Raw genomic sequence first — 15,714 nt, 5'->3', positions numbered from 1 at the left:
AACAGTGGAATATCTCCTTGAGAGAATGGGGGAAATATCGCCCCCTACAGACACCGAGGTCAACAGCGTTGCGACTGCAAACCTGCAGGAGGTACTGAGGCAACTGCAGGTCAAAGAGTCAGAAGAAAGCCATTGCCAGAGAGACCGACTCAAAATATTCCAGCAGAGACCATCGAGACGTCTTTAATGAGAGGTGTAAAGGCTGCGGAAAGATTGTTTGGCGTTTCGGAGAGGACCATACGTCGTCGAAAGCGTGAATATGGAATAAGGTAAGTCACATATGGGCCATTCTGAGCGTTATCAATTATCACTCGTTTGCAGGGGATGCTGCCAAACTGTAGTTATGGGAGAAATGAAGCTTTTCTAAACTCCGAATCAGTTGATCCTTAATCCGATTCACCGAATGATTCACTAAAGCTCTTGAATCACCGTACGCTAGTGACACCTGCTGGTCAAACATTATAAATGCAGCGTAAACAAGAGCTTTTTATAAACGTGTTACAATACAAACGCTTGTAATGAAAGTGTAAATGTATCATCAACAACAAGAACACTGTACGTCTGATGAGAGTTTTTCTGTCAGAAAAGCTCTGCGCAGTTTGGTGTGAATTAAAGCCCTTCAGTTAGTCTGTAACACTTTACAATAAGGTTCATTAATTAAACATTAGTTAATTGTATTAACTAACATGAACTGACCATGAGCGATACATTTGTTACTGTATTTACTAATCTTTATTAAAGTTAATGAAAATACAGCTGTTCATTGTTTGTTCATGTTAGTTCGCATTAAGTAATGTTAACAAGATTTTAATAATGTATTAGTAAATGTTGAAATTAACATTACGATTAAAGAGAACATTACGACATAAAGATTAATAAATGCTGTATAAGCTTAGTTCATTATTAGTTCATGTTACCTAATGTAGTTAACTGATGTTAACTAATGAAGCTCATTGTAAAGTGTCACCAGTTAGTCTTCATCTTTGTATCCAAACAGGTTTCTGTTTCTAGCTCTTCAAGGCCGGTGTCACAGACAGGGCACAGCTTCAGCCAGAAGATATTTAAGCAGCTTTAATAAAAATGCCTCAGAAAAAACATTACTGGTGTGTATCTTGAGACAAAACAGTGGCACTGACATATTTCAAGATATTTTCAGTTAAGACAACTCAAATTAGCATTTTAGTCTGGGACGAAGGTAGGAATTGTCTATGAAAGCAGGGGTTAATTTACTGTAGTAGAGGCACTAGAAGTTAAAGGGGGTGTAATGCTATTTCATGCATTCTGACTTATTGACACTGTTGAAGAGCTGCATTCTCACGCTAAACATGGACAAAGTTTCAAAACACAAGCTAGACAGAGTATGACAGAGTATTTCTGTGCCAAATACACTACTTCGGTTGTCTCTCTGTTTTTTGTATGGCCCTTTATCACGTAATAAAGGACGTAATTCCTTGTATAGGCTCTTCTCTCTGATAGGCGTGCGCACACACATCACCCAGAGCAAGAGCCGCCCATCAACACGCTTCGTTCGGGACACGGAAGCCGAGAGATTTTTCAACAATGTCTGTGTCCCAATTCAGGGGCTGCACCCTTTGAAGGCCGCGTCATTTAAGAAAAGTAACCGTTAGAAAGAAATTACAGTACTATTTTACACCTCACAATGAATATCAGTCATTTTTACTTTTCTTAAATAAGACATCCTTGATGACGTATGCAGCCTTCAAATGAGACCTCCGGAGGACGCAGCCTCTGAAATGAGACGCAGCTCACTTTATAATTTTATAATGCATCTGTATTTTATAAATATGATAAAACTAAAGGCTTTTCTGAGATATGAAGGATGCACTGCTGCTCTATAGGTACTCAAGATTAACATGAGATTGGCAGATGAACTCGCCATAAAACTTGCTTACTTGAAATTGTTCTTACTAAATGAATTTGGAACTAGTTCCTGTCTTTGTGATGAATTGTTTTTCTTTTAATTGCCATACCATTGTTTGCCCATTACTGCAGAGAGTCTGACCTACACACAGACATATCACATGATGATCTGGACAGAAAGACATGAACATCTTGGATGACATGGGGGTGAGAAAATTATCAGGAAACTTTAATTCTGAAATGAACTAATCCTTTAAAGTGAAAGATAGTTTAAAAATGTAAATTCTGTCATACTTTACTTAGCCTAAAGTACATTATCACAGCACCACCTGACACAAGAAGTGGGAGCCGCTTAGAGCAAAGAGAAGAAAAGCATGTGAACATTTAAAATGGGTCATTATTATGACATCAGCATGAATGCAATACAATTATAAAAGTATTACAACTGTATACATTGAAAATATAAACCATAATTTTAAACAATTATAATTATATGCAAACAAGAGCTTGTATAAACTAATTTTAACACATTTTTAAAATGACATTTATCATTTTGAGTGACAATACAAGAGAGAAAACCATTTTAACTTTTTTTTGAATTTTTTAATGTAACCATGTGACTGACCACATGAGCAGCGTTTTCCCATGTTCATAGGAACACAGATCTAACACTGTAAATAAAACACCATCTAAATGCACGAGATTTATCAATGAGGTGCCAGATGTCCACGTGAGAAACAATTACTGTCCGAATCGTGACAGAATTTACCTTTGAGTTTATAATCAATGAACAAAATGTCAGCAAACTAACTGTTCTGCCAACAGAAAATCTTTGCACAGGTGGAGGATAGTGGTCCATGGAGGAATAGATGGCTTCAGCAGGATGATTGTGTTCCTAAAGCTGCTACAGGAAACAGTGCTTCTGTTGTGCTGCAGTTTCATTGAAGCTGTGAACCGCTTTGGATTCTCCTCCAGAGTGCGATCCGATAAGGGCCGGGAGAATGTTGACGTGGCCTACTTCATGGTGTCCAATCGAGGGGAAAACCCACACTCCCACATCACAGGGCGCAGGGTCCGTAACCAAAGGTTTTTTCCTTTTATCATTACTCAAAGTCATATGCCATTACGTGATTAAATCTCAGCATCTATAGTTAAGACTCTGGGGGGGTTTTGGACTGTAAAGAAATGCATATGTGGATTGAAAATATTCTATAATTTCTGCATGTTTTGGAAGAAATGCTGCATTAAAAAAATGCAGGTGTGCCAATGATCTACGTTATCACAATACATCAGGCCTGTTGTCTAAGGAGGAAGCATTTATGTTATAATTACAGGATCGAGAGACTGTGGAGGGATGTTTCCCAGCATGTTCTCCTGTCTCTTCCTTGATCTGGAGGCAGATGGCACGTTAAATCCTGACAATGAGCTGCATCTTTTTGCTCTGCATTGGACCTATCTGCCACAGCTTCACAGGCATCTTGAGTTTTTCCAGGAGGGAATAATCATGAAATCAGAACAGCAGGCCACCAGTCTCCACTGCAACTCTGGACAAGCTTCCAACATATTCAAGATCCACACCGGGTGCTTTCAAATTAAGTTAGTTACCTGATAATCAACATTTTAGTGGATGACAGACAAGAAACTGAATTACAAAAAAATATTAAAGAAATAGTTGCAGGTTTGTTTTAGGGGGCTTACAGTCTAAACTTGCCCTTACACAAAATAAGGCACAATAAATGTCTTAAATTGGAGCATAAAGTCTTAAATTCATAAAGACATGACATTAAACCTTGCAAAAAAAATCTTTAACATTTGTCTTGTTTCCAATACAAATTTCTGAACATCTTTGAATAAAAGTGCATGGTAACACTTTACAATAAGGTTCATTAGTTAACTACATTAGTTAACATGAACTAATCATGAACTGCAATTAATGTTAATTTCAACATTTACTAATACATTATTAAAATCTTGTTAGCATTAGTTAATGCTCTGTGAACAAACAATGAACTCTTTTCATTAACTTTAACAAAGATTAGTAAATACAGTAACAAATGTATCGCTCATGGTCAGTTCATGTTAGTTAATTAACTAATGTTTAACTAATGAACCTTATTGTAAAGTGTTACCAAAAACATTCACTTGTGGTGCAGTATGACAATATACAGTCATGGTTTCTGAGAAATGTATAGAAATTATGCGAGTTTAAAACATGAACAAATGTCAATAGGGTATGAACTTGTTTCCCCTTTAAATTATTTTTGAGCCCATCTGGCATACGATTGTTCTTGTATTAAATATAAATGCTTTTCATTTTGAAATTTCCAAACCTGTATGAGTTTCTTTCTTCTGTTAAACACAAAAGAAGAGATTTTGAAGGATGTTGTAACCAGACAGGTAGCCACTGACTTCCATAGCAGGAAAAATACTGTGGAAGTTGATGTCTGCCATCAGCTGTCTGGATACCAACATTCTTCATAACATCTTCTTTTGTGTTCAACAGAAGAAAGAAACTCGTACAGGACTGCAACAACATAAGGGTGAGTAAATGATGACACAATCTTCATTTTTGGGTGAACTATCCCTTTAAGCTACTTTTTTTTGTAAAATAAATTGAAAATGAATGGAGATTTGCTGAAGTAGGATTATTATAATTAATTAAATATAGAACCATTTCATTTAAAAAAAAAAAAAAAAAATCATAGTATCACAATGATAATTAATAACAATAACACTGACTGGAAGTTGTATTTTCAAACTTTGAATTATAACTCATTGTGACTGTGTAGACATTTACATTTCGAGAACCTGTTGACATTGTGTTCCCATTAATATACTCCAGGTGGATGACTACTATGGTGTGGACTGGGAAGGACCACACTCCTGTGAGGAAGAGGGTGTGAAGATCCACGAGGTTCAACTACCACGAGAACTTACCCATGAGGAAACTGCAACCTTGCCTCGTCCTGATATTCCCTTCTTAAATGCTGTTCAAATTTACTACGACACAGTCAGTGTGATAAACCAGTTCATGTCATAATCACTGAAACTGTTTCCTCTTATAATAACTCCATGTTCAACTCTTGAGATCCTTGAATCCAGATTGTTTATTGATGAACAAATACATGTTTTCCTGATGCACTGGCTGTTCATTACATTTGATTAAACGAACAAATTTGTACAAATATTAAAGTACTACTCATTTAACTTTTTACATCAAATTTCAACTTTAAGTTACACATTATTTAACTTGCTACAAATGAAAAAATGAACATGAAGTTATAAAATCTAGTATTTAGTTTCATTTGAATAACATTTTTTCTCTCTCAATAAACAGTCCTATCAAAAGCACACTGGCTAACAGTTGAGGACTGGCCTCTTCATTTAAAAAGCCCAGGAACACACCATATGATTAAACTAATCCAAATCCACGTTCTCTTGTGGACACTGCTGCTTTAAGTCTGCCTGAAAGTCCATGTAGTGAGTGTCGTGAGAAGGCAGCTTTATTTTCTCACTTTAATGGAGTCAGACACCTCCACATAGAGATGTTGTGGGAGGATTGCCCGACCCTGCTCCATATCCAGTGCTGTAGCTGTAAAAACAGTGGCTGCACAATTTACAAAGCTGTGAAATGAGCCAGCTGACATCTGAAATTAATGTGGGGTAACTAGAGCCGGACCGATTTAACGGTCTGCCGATTTTATCGGCCAATATGAGCCTGTCGCAGATAAATCTGCATCTGCGTTTATGTTGCAGATATGTCACCGATATAAACATGTTCGGCACGCACTTGCACCGGTTCATCTCAAATCTGATGATGCATTTATAATAAGGTTGTGCACCTTTTATTTTATATCAGATTGTGCGTACATTCGTGTACATTTTTAGGATGAAATCTACGGAAAGTTTTATAAACGAGAGCCCTGAAATACCTGCTGTTGCTTGTAGTTTGATTATTTGTTCTTGTTTTCTTTATTTTTATTTGACAGTTGTCCTATTTTGCCTGAACATAGCACATACCGAACCGTACCAAAACCATAGAAACCATGATAAAAATCGAACCATGGGTAATTTGAACCATCGCACCCCTATAATATACACAAAGAATATCGGCGATATGTTGATGTCAAACTTTTTTTTTACTTCCTAATATCGGTATCAGCCCCTGAAAACCCATATCGGTCGGGCTCTAGTGGTAAAAAGATCATTACCATTTTCGATGTACTTCCTGAGGTACGACGCCATCTGGCGTTTCAACTCCAGAGGAACCTCGTGATCATCCTCATCTTCATCTTCATCATTGGCCATATAACTCTTTCTAAACCATCTATGGACAAAGAAAACAGCATAAATGCTCAGGTTTTTAGGAAATGGGAAGTCTGGTTAACGATCGCATGTTTTCAGAGCCATAAACAATCCATTAGTTCAGGAAGGATGATTTTGGGAACAGCACTGTGATGAGAGAAGGCCGTTCTTTCATCATGAGCAGGACCCCAGTATCCTTCAGACCTCGTTTGATTTGCTTCATCTGCTTCTCTCTGCGACCGATAACCTAAAGAATCAGACACCAGATTTTAAGAACGGACATATTTATAAACTTTACACATGTTTGTGGCTTATGTTATCCCCCTAGGGTATTTGAGCTATTTGTTAATGCCCATTGAAGTTACAGAAATTGCACACAGTAAAAACACTTATTAATACATTTTCTTTTGATTACATTTTAAATAAAAATTGTTAGCTTTATAAACTGATTTGATTAAGGTGTTTTGTTTCATAAATTTGGACTCTTTTGAGCAGTCATGAGTTATAAGTTTCAAATGAATTTAATTAAATCCATTGAAGTCAATGGACTTCATACGGGTAATTCTCATATTTTATGATCATGTACATTTGAATTAGGGCTGCACGATAGTTCATTTATAGCATCGAAATTGCGATGTGTAGTATAGGGATCCGTGCGGACCAGACACCACAGCTCAAAACGCAGGTGATTCTCTGTTTAATTGCAAACACCTGGTAAGGAGCCCAGCGGCTAAATTATACTAGCCTGCGCTGTATAGATAATCTCCGGCGTTATCAACTCCATTTCTGTACGTTACTAGAGAATTTCTCTCCTCTGAGGCTGCGTGAGACGGAGCAACTCACATTCTGCAGCCTTGTTCACACACAGCTTCAGCTAACCACGGGGAAAACAGCTTTTCCAAAGCATAATTACATTGTAGCCTATTAGAGTTGATGTCGACCATGCTTACCATAAGTGCAACAAGTCATTTTCACAGAAAAATAGTAGTAGCATGTACAATTCAGACGAAACTTATGGCTAAAGCGTGGATGTTAACTTTCCTCATTAACTGTGTGTCTAGCATAGCCTCCACGACATCATCAGTGGCCAGTGCACTCTTAGGGGCCGTTCACATATCACGTCTAAAAACGTGTGTAAAGCGCAGCCGCGCCGCTTTCTCCTCCTTTCTACAAGCGCTTGCACTCCCGCGGCGTCTGTCGTTGCTATGCAACCATGAATTGCTCTCTCCACCGTGATGAGGGAGTATCAGCAAAGGATTAATTGATTCATTGATTTCTAGCCATTGCATTAGCTTTAACACTAGATATATTTATGGAGATGAGAAATAAAACCCGCCCTGTACAGCTATGATCAGCTGCTCGGCTGAGCTTTCGGTGTTGTTACAGAAAGGCTGAAGCTGATTGGTTGGTTCTTGTCACATGACCTGCGGTGCGCTTGCGGCATTCTGAAAAGTTGAGATGTTTTCATCTCGTCACGGCATAGGCACGCCTGGAAAAAAACGAGCGCACCGTATGCGCGTCGCTCCTATTATGAGTGCGCTTGATGTGCTCCTACATTTGAAATAAGGAATTTGCACGAGCAAAAGACGCGATATGTGAACGGCCCCTTATGCAGTTATCAGCAGCAGGCTGTGTAATATGGCTGAACTCTTATTTTTGTGATCACTTAAATTATGGCCATTTGACTTATAGCAGCGTCTGTCAATAAACATAAACAACAAGTATGCTTCAGAACAGTTTGAAAAGGAATTAACACAGACTGAGGCAGGGCGAGGGCAAAGCCGAAGCCTGCCACCCTTTCATTTGTTTTAAAGGGGTCAGAAGTGATCACAAATTAGGTTACAGATTACAGAGGCAATCACAAGTTTTTTAGGGGGGCTGAAGCCTCCCTAAAAAGGGCCTAGTGACGCCCATGCCGCCCAGCACTAAGTTTGAGCTAGGGAAGTTTCTGAAATTTGGTTGATTTGACATGAAATGACCCTGCAGTACGAACTTTACTTCATCTCGTCCGTTCTGCTTTTCACTTCCTGCACTCATCTGAATTTCAGATTTCATCAGAATCGTGCGACTGCAAACAAGCTTTCTCGTTCAACAGTCCGTTTCACACAGAAATACATCACAATACTGAATACCGCATGCTGAAGAACGGTTTCTGCAAGCCACTTCCGGTTTTCTCTAGTTAATGTTGGCCCAGCTAAAAGCAAGATCGTTCACTCTCTATCGTTCCACGTCTGTCAGATCCCTTGGCTCTTCAAGCTATGAAGAAAAACAAAAACAACAAGCAAATTGTTCACATTAAATATTGTTGGATAAATTATTTGTCAAAATAAAAAACACTGTGACTTCCAGTAGAATTAAACTACCCAGAGAAACTCTCTCTATTATATCTTGGTCTGGACAGTCTTTCAGGTCTATGATGGCCGGCCTAGAAGTAGGTTGAACATGGAGGGGCTCGGCCCTGTCAAGAGTGGCCCTCCATGAATGAAGGAATGGCCAGTCATTCGACCAATGACCCTAAAAAGATCACTGTCCAGAAGAACTCGTGAGGACGATGGTACCAAGTGATCTTCTCCATTGAAGAACATAATTTTTCCAGTGTTTTCTTAAAAAGTTTTACAAGTTGGCATTTAGTTCACACAATAATTAAGACACAGATTTCAATCACACAGCAAAAGGACTAAAAACATGAAATTAATAAAACACTTACCAATGTTTAAACTGAAGCTGTACTGTATTCTGGACATAAGCATTGCAAAGTAATATCGCGTTACTCCCTCCCCAACTGCAGCATCACCTGACACAAAAATCGTTCTTTATACGTACAAATGTTTGTGAAACAGATTTAGTTTTAACCATACCTTTAAGGTTGATTGATAGTGGGGATGCCCAGTCAGTTGGGTTTGACTCGTAGAATGACAGAAACTGTCTATCTCTGTCTTGCACACTGCTGGTTAGATCTGTTGTGACCTGAAGGGGTGTCCGGTCTTCAGCTCCATGTAATAAGTTTCTTCAAAACTGGTATGCTGCTTGCTGTTCATCACTCTCAATTTTCCAGTCTGAAAATATAAGTTACAGACACACAAATCACCTTGGCAGTAAAATCATTATTGGCTAGTCATTTTTTTGTCTACTCACCAGACTTAAAAGACAATAACACTATAAATTCTACTACTAACACCAATATGAACCACACAAATGACTGATGAGCTGCTAGCTTCATGAATATTAATCATGTTGTCAGTGTTCAACATAGATAGATAGATAGATAGATAGATATAGATGTCAGACAGACAGACACATACAGACAGACAGACAGATAGATAGATAGATAGATAGATAGACAGACAGATAGACAGATAGATAGATAGATAGATAGATAGATAGATAGATAGATAGATGTCAGAGCTTCAAGCACCACTGTATATCCAGAATTATGACTGCTGGCCTCGTATTTGGATCACAGATTTGATCATTTCTGAATTCATAAATTAATGCACTGCAGTTTTATGCGCTGTATTTTGAAGAGTTTTAGGTCACCATTCACTGGTACTGCATGAACTCACAGAGCGAAGATAACACATTCTGCAGAAAAAGGGTGAATATACAGCGAGAACATTTTCTTTACTATTCCTGTCTGCTTTGACATGAGCTTGCCCAGTTGCATTTGAAGACATATGTGGCCCTGAACCACAAAACCTGTCATGAAAGCTGACTAAAGCTGTCCACTGATGGTTTGTTAGGACAGGACAATATTTGACCGAGATACAACTGTTTGAAAATCTGGAATCTGAGGGTGCAAAAAAATCTAAAATGTGAGAAAACCACCTTTAAAGTTGTCCAAATGAAGCCCTTAACAATGCATACAAAAATATATTTTTGATATATTTATGGTAGGAAATTTACAAAATATCTTCATGGAACATGATCTTTACTTAATATCCTAATGATTTTTGGCATAAAAGAAAAATAGATCATTTTGACCTATACAATGTATTGTTGGCTATTGCTACAAATATACCCGTGCGACTTATGACTGGTTTTGTGCTCCAGGATCACATATGATAAAAATGATGCTCCTGCTCTCTGCTCTGGAGAATGGGAATGCTGTTGCTGCTCCTGCTCGGCTGCTGCTCTCATAATGTAGGGTGTTGGGAATTTTTGTCCTGGTGCAGCCTCTCATTTTTAACAGCTCAAAGCCACCACCCTCACCCCGCTTAGGGAACTGGCGTACGAGTTCCTGATTGAACTCCGAAGAACAACAGTATTTGTCTGATGAGGAAAAAATGCACAGAAAATACACATTAACATGCAGAACATTACTTTACATAATCAAACAGAATGTTTGCATGTAACTACAGATGCACCGATGTATCGACCTCTAAAATTTCATTTTTTGATGAATTTAAAACCAGCACCATATTGGCATAGCATGAAAAAGCTGAGCATTTTGTTGTGGCTGAAATACAATTAACAAAAATCAGCAAACTACAGAACCCTTACACAAGGAACATTTGTCTCTGGTTCTAAATCCACAGCAAACTCAAAATCCTTTTACACATCCCTATATGAGAGTCTACTTGACTGTTACATGTATCAGTTGTGTAACTGAACTGATGCATACTCTCTCCAGTTCAAATTTAAGTCATCTAAGTAACTCGGTGTTCTTCTTTCTCTAGTCGGATACCTCCTACTCTCGGGTTCACCACTTGTCACACTCTGTTGTGTTTGATTGTGGTCTCTAGATCTCGTTACTTCACCTGGACTATCACTATGTGTACTTCTACTCTGTACACTTGGCTCTGGAGTATTTTCTGTACTCCTACTCTGTGTGGTCTCACTAGTCCTGGGTTTCACACTGCCATAGCCATCGCTTAGATCTGGCTCACCTGTCTGTGTCTGTTTTTCCACAGCTGCCTTGCTCACAAACTTCACTAGCCTGTGTTTTTGTACTTTGTTTGTATCTGGATGATACACCAAATACGCCGGGCTGTTCTTGTCATAACCTACAAAACGACCCTGGTCACACCTGGAATCAAATTTTCCCTTGTCCTGTTTGTACGTGTAGCATACAGATCCAAACTTTTGCATTTTAGACACATTAGGCTTCTTATCTGTCAGCGACTCATAAGGAGTCTGTTAAAACAACTGTTGCGTGCCATTGCTGTTGTTTGTACTGCGTAGTGCCAAAGCTGCTTTTTCCTCAACAGTACTTGAAAATCACTGCACGTAAACTCTGTTCCGTTGTCGGATCTGATGCACCTCACTTTCCCGTAAGGGGATACATTTGCTAGGAACTTTTCAGTAGCCTGTACGGTGTCACTTTTCCTCTTTAGGAAATATACGAACACTGTGCTCGAGTAATCGTCAGTGAATGACTGCACATATTTGTAACCATCTATCGACTCTGTGGCTACTGGACCTGCAAGATCTGTGTGTACCATCTGTAAGGGAGACTTTGCTCTGGTATCAGGGTCCCTATATTCTGGTTTGGGCAAACTTTCCCTGAATACACACCTCACACTCTTATTTTAAGAGTTTATCATCTGTATGCGCCACATGTATTGCGAATGGCTTAAAACTCTCAGGCAGTCCCTTTAAGACCATAGCCACTAGCAGTCCGTCTCCTAACGTTTCACCTGCGTTTAACAGTGCTGTGATGGCGGTCTCTGCTCTGATGATATAGTCCATTACACTTTCATCGTTTGCCTTCTGAAGCGATGTCAACGTGGTGTACAAGCTGATTATGCGGGGCTTTCCCCTCCCTGGATAATACTCTCTCAATAGCTTTTCTTCTGTTGTTGGGCGCATCCCTCATAACTAATGAGAGGCTTTTGTCATCTAACAGTAAAATCAATTCAGCATATGCGTCAGCATTTTTCTTTGCATCCGCTGCTATCTCAGCTTTCGACTGCGGTTCTTTTAGCACTGTGTTCTTTAGCCCTGATAAATGAAAATGTCCCAACATTTTGGTCTCCCAAAGCTCATACTTAGTCTCATCTCCGTCGAACGTCAGTCGAGGCAAACTGTACGTCCTCCGTTGTTCCGCCATGTTAGCACGCGGTCCGCCCCGACTTTCTAAACGGTGGAAAACAACAAACTTATCCTCCGAACAACTCCTGGGCCCATAACCTGTTGAGTTGTACTACACTATTGTTGCAGCTAGCGTTGCATTCGGAGAAAAAAGTGGACGATAGAGATGAATCATCTTTAGCCGTTCTTGGCATATTTATTTTTCTAGCTGCCGACACATCATTCTCACGGTCAGACAGCCTTCAGTAAGAGACAACCGTAAATCAACTGGGACAAACATAATAACACGAACGTGTCTTCTGTAGCTTATACTTTAGTGCCCCCTTGTGGCATACACATATGCGCAATACAGAACAGTACAGCATTACATCAATATACAACTGAGCACATAATGAACATATTTTAACAGCTTACTTCAGATTTACTTCGAAAACATGACGATTTTACCACATATATTAAGGGGACTGGAGCATGGCTGACTGAGACTAGACTCAGCTTGTAACGTTACCTCTTGTCGATCTGCAGCACATTCAGCCGTAGGTTGATTGGGAGGGCTGGCTGGCAGTAACGAGCTCTGCTCCAGGGCCTCTGCTGCATCCCTTAAAAGTTTTGTAATTGCATTTTTGTCCTTTTTTATACAAAAACTAGATGTTGTCAATGATGAGGCAAACACTCGACAGTGGCTGAGGTACCGGTTCTGTCTCAAAGCTCCGCCCACACTACTTGATTGACATTTGCATTTGAATTATCACAGAGGTGTAAAGAGTACCTGAAAACCATACTTGAGTAAAAGTACAGATACCTTACATTGAAAATTACTCCACTACAAGTTACAAGTAACCCATTCCAATACTACTTGAGTAAAAGTCTTAAAGTATCTGATTTTAACAGTACTTAAGTATTTTACTCATGCTGAATGTAGGCTCAGAGATGCACTAGTCCTGAGAGACGTGCCAGTGAAAATAAGAAACAATTGATTTGTAAGATGAGAAATCAAGTTTATTTTCTAAAATCAAAATAAAACTGAACACCTCAATGTTGCAATAAATCAAGGTCGACAGAACAACCTTTTAAACGTCTACGAACTCTCAAGTCTCAGTTGAGCTCAAGAGCACAGAAAGGCCACGAGTGAACCAATATCCTTCAAAACGGTCTTGTCAATATAGCGGATAAATAAAATAATGTTAAGTAAAATTAAATAGTCAAAGTCTACTGTATGTGCTGGTTTGAGCCTCATCACCAGCTGCAGTCATTTCCTCATCTAATAAATCAAACATCTGCGATCAGCAACTACCTGCTAATGCACTCGCATTCACGTAAAGTATCCTTGTTTTGGGTGAGTAAAGGCAAAATGCACAAGATATAGTACCTTCAATGCACTTAGATCGCTTCTTTATATCAGAAACAAACTGCTGCAGAAAAAGTTAGCTGCCATGAAAAATGTCATTTGTAATTGCATTACTCATCACAAATGTAGTGGAGTAAAAAGTACATTTACTTGCTCAAAAATGTAGTCAAGTAGAGAGTAAAAGTTGCCAATATCTTTGATACTCAGTACAGCTACAAAGTAGCTAAAAAGATACTTAAGTACAGTAACTAATTACATTTACTCAAGTACTTTACACCTCTGATTTATCATTTGCGATGTCAGTTTGAGCATTTGATTTATCATTTGAATTATAGATTTAATTATGACAGGTTTATACTGGATTGATAATGAAAATTAAAAATATATACAAATACAAATGAGTTTTAATTTGATTATTGATACAGTTCATGCTTTCCCGAATGAGGAAATGAAATTGCATTTGAGAATTTGATTTATCATTTGAGCAGCTGTTTTGAAACTTTGATTTATTATTTGATCTTTTTAAGCATTTACTAAATGTTTATTTAACATCTGACAGACAATATTCAGTAAGTATTGCAGATGATGATCTCGTCACAACATGAATCTGAGTGATGTGTGTGTGTGTGTGTGTGTGTGTGTGATATTATGAAGAATTCAACACTGATTACATTATATATGAATGAAAATAAAGTAAACAAATCTACAGTAACTAGACATAAGTTATCTGTTTTATTTGTCCGTTAGTACTGTTGATAAATGAAGGAACATTTGTGTTGATAAAAAGAGAGTTAACAGATCATCATCATCATGTGAATGTAGTGTTGAGCACATCAATCTCAGAAGAAACTTGAATCTTGTCTGATGTTACAGGGACAGATGATCACGTGTGTTTATCCGGTGGAGAGAGACTGATGAAGGACTGATGCCATCAAAGGCTTTGAGTGACGATAGTCACCCGATTAATACTGAGATTCTAGATGTTTTTATTTAAAAAGGCTTAAAAGAGGTGTAGCGAGGAATTTCACTACAATGTAGGGGTGAGTTTAACTTCAGCTGCAATATATCTTGGATGACTAGGCATTGACAAGATCTACGTCCTCACCCCCTAGTACGATTAATTCCCGTACTTATATATATATATATATAAATAAAAGTATGTTGTTGTCTGCCTTGCTAATGTTGCTTTTGTCTTTTGTAGCAGCGACTGATGAGGATTGAGGCTCTGGAACTTAACATACACGGTAGCTCCCCAGAGTATAACAGTGTTGATTAACCCCTCTTCCCCTCTTCAGACCACAAGACAGTAGGAATGCCCCTACTCCAAGATATCAAAGTTTTACACTTATTTCTTAAATGTTTAGCAGAATTAAACAAAATAAAGAAAACAACAGTCCTGAAATAAATTCTTTGTTTCACTCTCTTACGATTTTTCAAGAAATATATAAAAAATAAAGTTTTGTTCAGATTCAAACTTTTGTTCAGTTTCTTCTCTTTCAACAGTAATACTCAAAATCAGAAAAACAACAACAGTTCTGATAGAATGCTCAGATGGTACTCAGTTCACTCAAAAGTACATTACAGATGTTTCATTCCATATCAGATATTTCCAGTTCACATACCTGAGTGAGATTCACAACCCCAAAGTTAAAGTTTTACCTCACAGTAGAACTGGGCTGGTGTTGGAGTGTCCAGATATGGCAGGGTAATTAAATCAAACAAATAGCCACCTGTTCAAAAACAGAAAGTCCCTTCCGTTTCTTCAACGACAGGAAAAATAATGTTCAAGAAAAAAAATAATGTTTAAAAAAAAAAAAAAAAAAATCTTCACAAAGATTCTGGTGGACAGTCCCTTCAAAGAAAATCAAAAACAGCGTAATTCGGATCCATTCATTCGTGCAAACTTAGTTATCAGTTCTCAAGTCTATGCAATTGTCCATCCAAAAAGGGTTTCAAAGTCTCCAAGTGAAAACAGTGCAAAATGTCCAAAAATAAACTGAAAAATAGAAGGAAAAATATTGTCAAAAGAAGAGCGTCAATGAGTTCGCAATGCCGTTTGTGTCCACACGGCGGCACTATTGTATGAAAAACGACGCACGAGGATTTCGGCACGAACAACAGTAGCAAAATCACTCGATCCAAGCTGCTTT

General features: G+C 38.3%; 1 long non-coding RNA gene across 3 annotated transcripts in view; it reads right to left on the bottom strand.

Moving 5' to 3' along the window:
* Nucleotides 1-4,970: 4,970 nt before the first annotated feature.
* The window catches only part of LOC127517536 (uncharacterized), a 38,107-nt gene continuing 27,363 nt past the window's right edge, over nucleotides 4,971-15,714 (bottom strand). The window contains exons 1-4 of one of the 3 annotated variants that reach the window (XR_007931276.1): nucleotides 9,045-9,443; nucleotides 8,319-8,442; nucleotides 6,093-6,433; nucleotides 4,971-5,473 (exon numbers count right to left, since the gene is read on the bottom strand). This is a non-coding gene — a long non-coding RNA (uncharacterized LOC127517536). Of the gene's footprint in view, nucleotides 5,474-6,092; nucleotides 8,443-9,044; nucleotides 9,459-15,714 lie in introns of those variants that run through there. The other 2 variants (XR_007931275.1, XR_007931274.1) reach the window with 2 other exon arrangements.

Source organism: Ctenopharyngodon idella, chromosome 8, assembly GCF_019924925.1.
Source record: "Ctenopharyngodon idella isolate HZGC_01 chromosome 8, HZGC01, whole genome shotgun sequence".
In the NCBI taxonomy this organism is placed as follows: Eukaryota; Metazoa; Chordata; class Actinopteri; order Cypriniformes; family Xenocyprididae; genus Ctenopharyngodon; species Ctenopharyngodon idella.
Note: the sequence above shows the minus strand (reverse complement) of the source record. Positions and strands in the feature narration are given on the sequence as shown.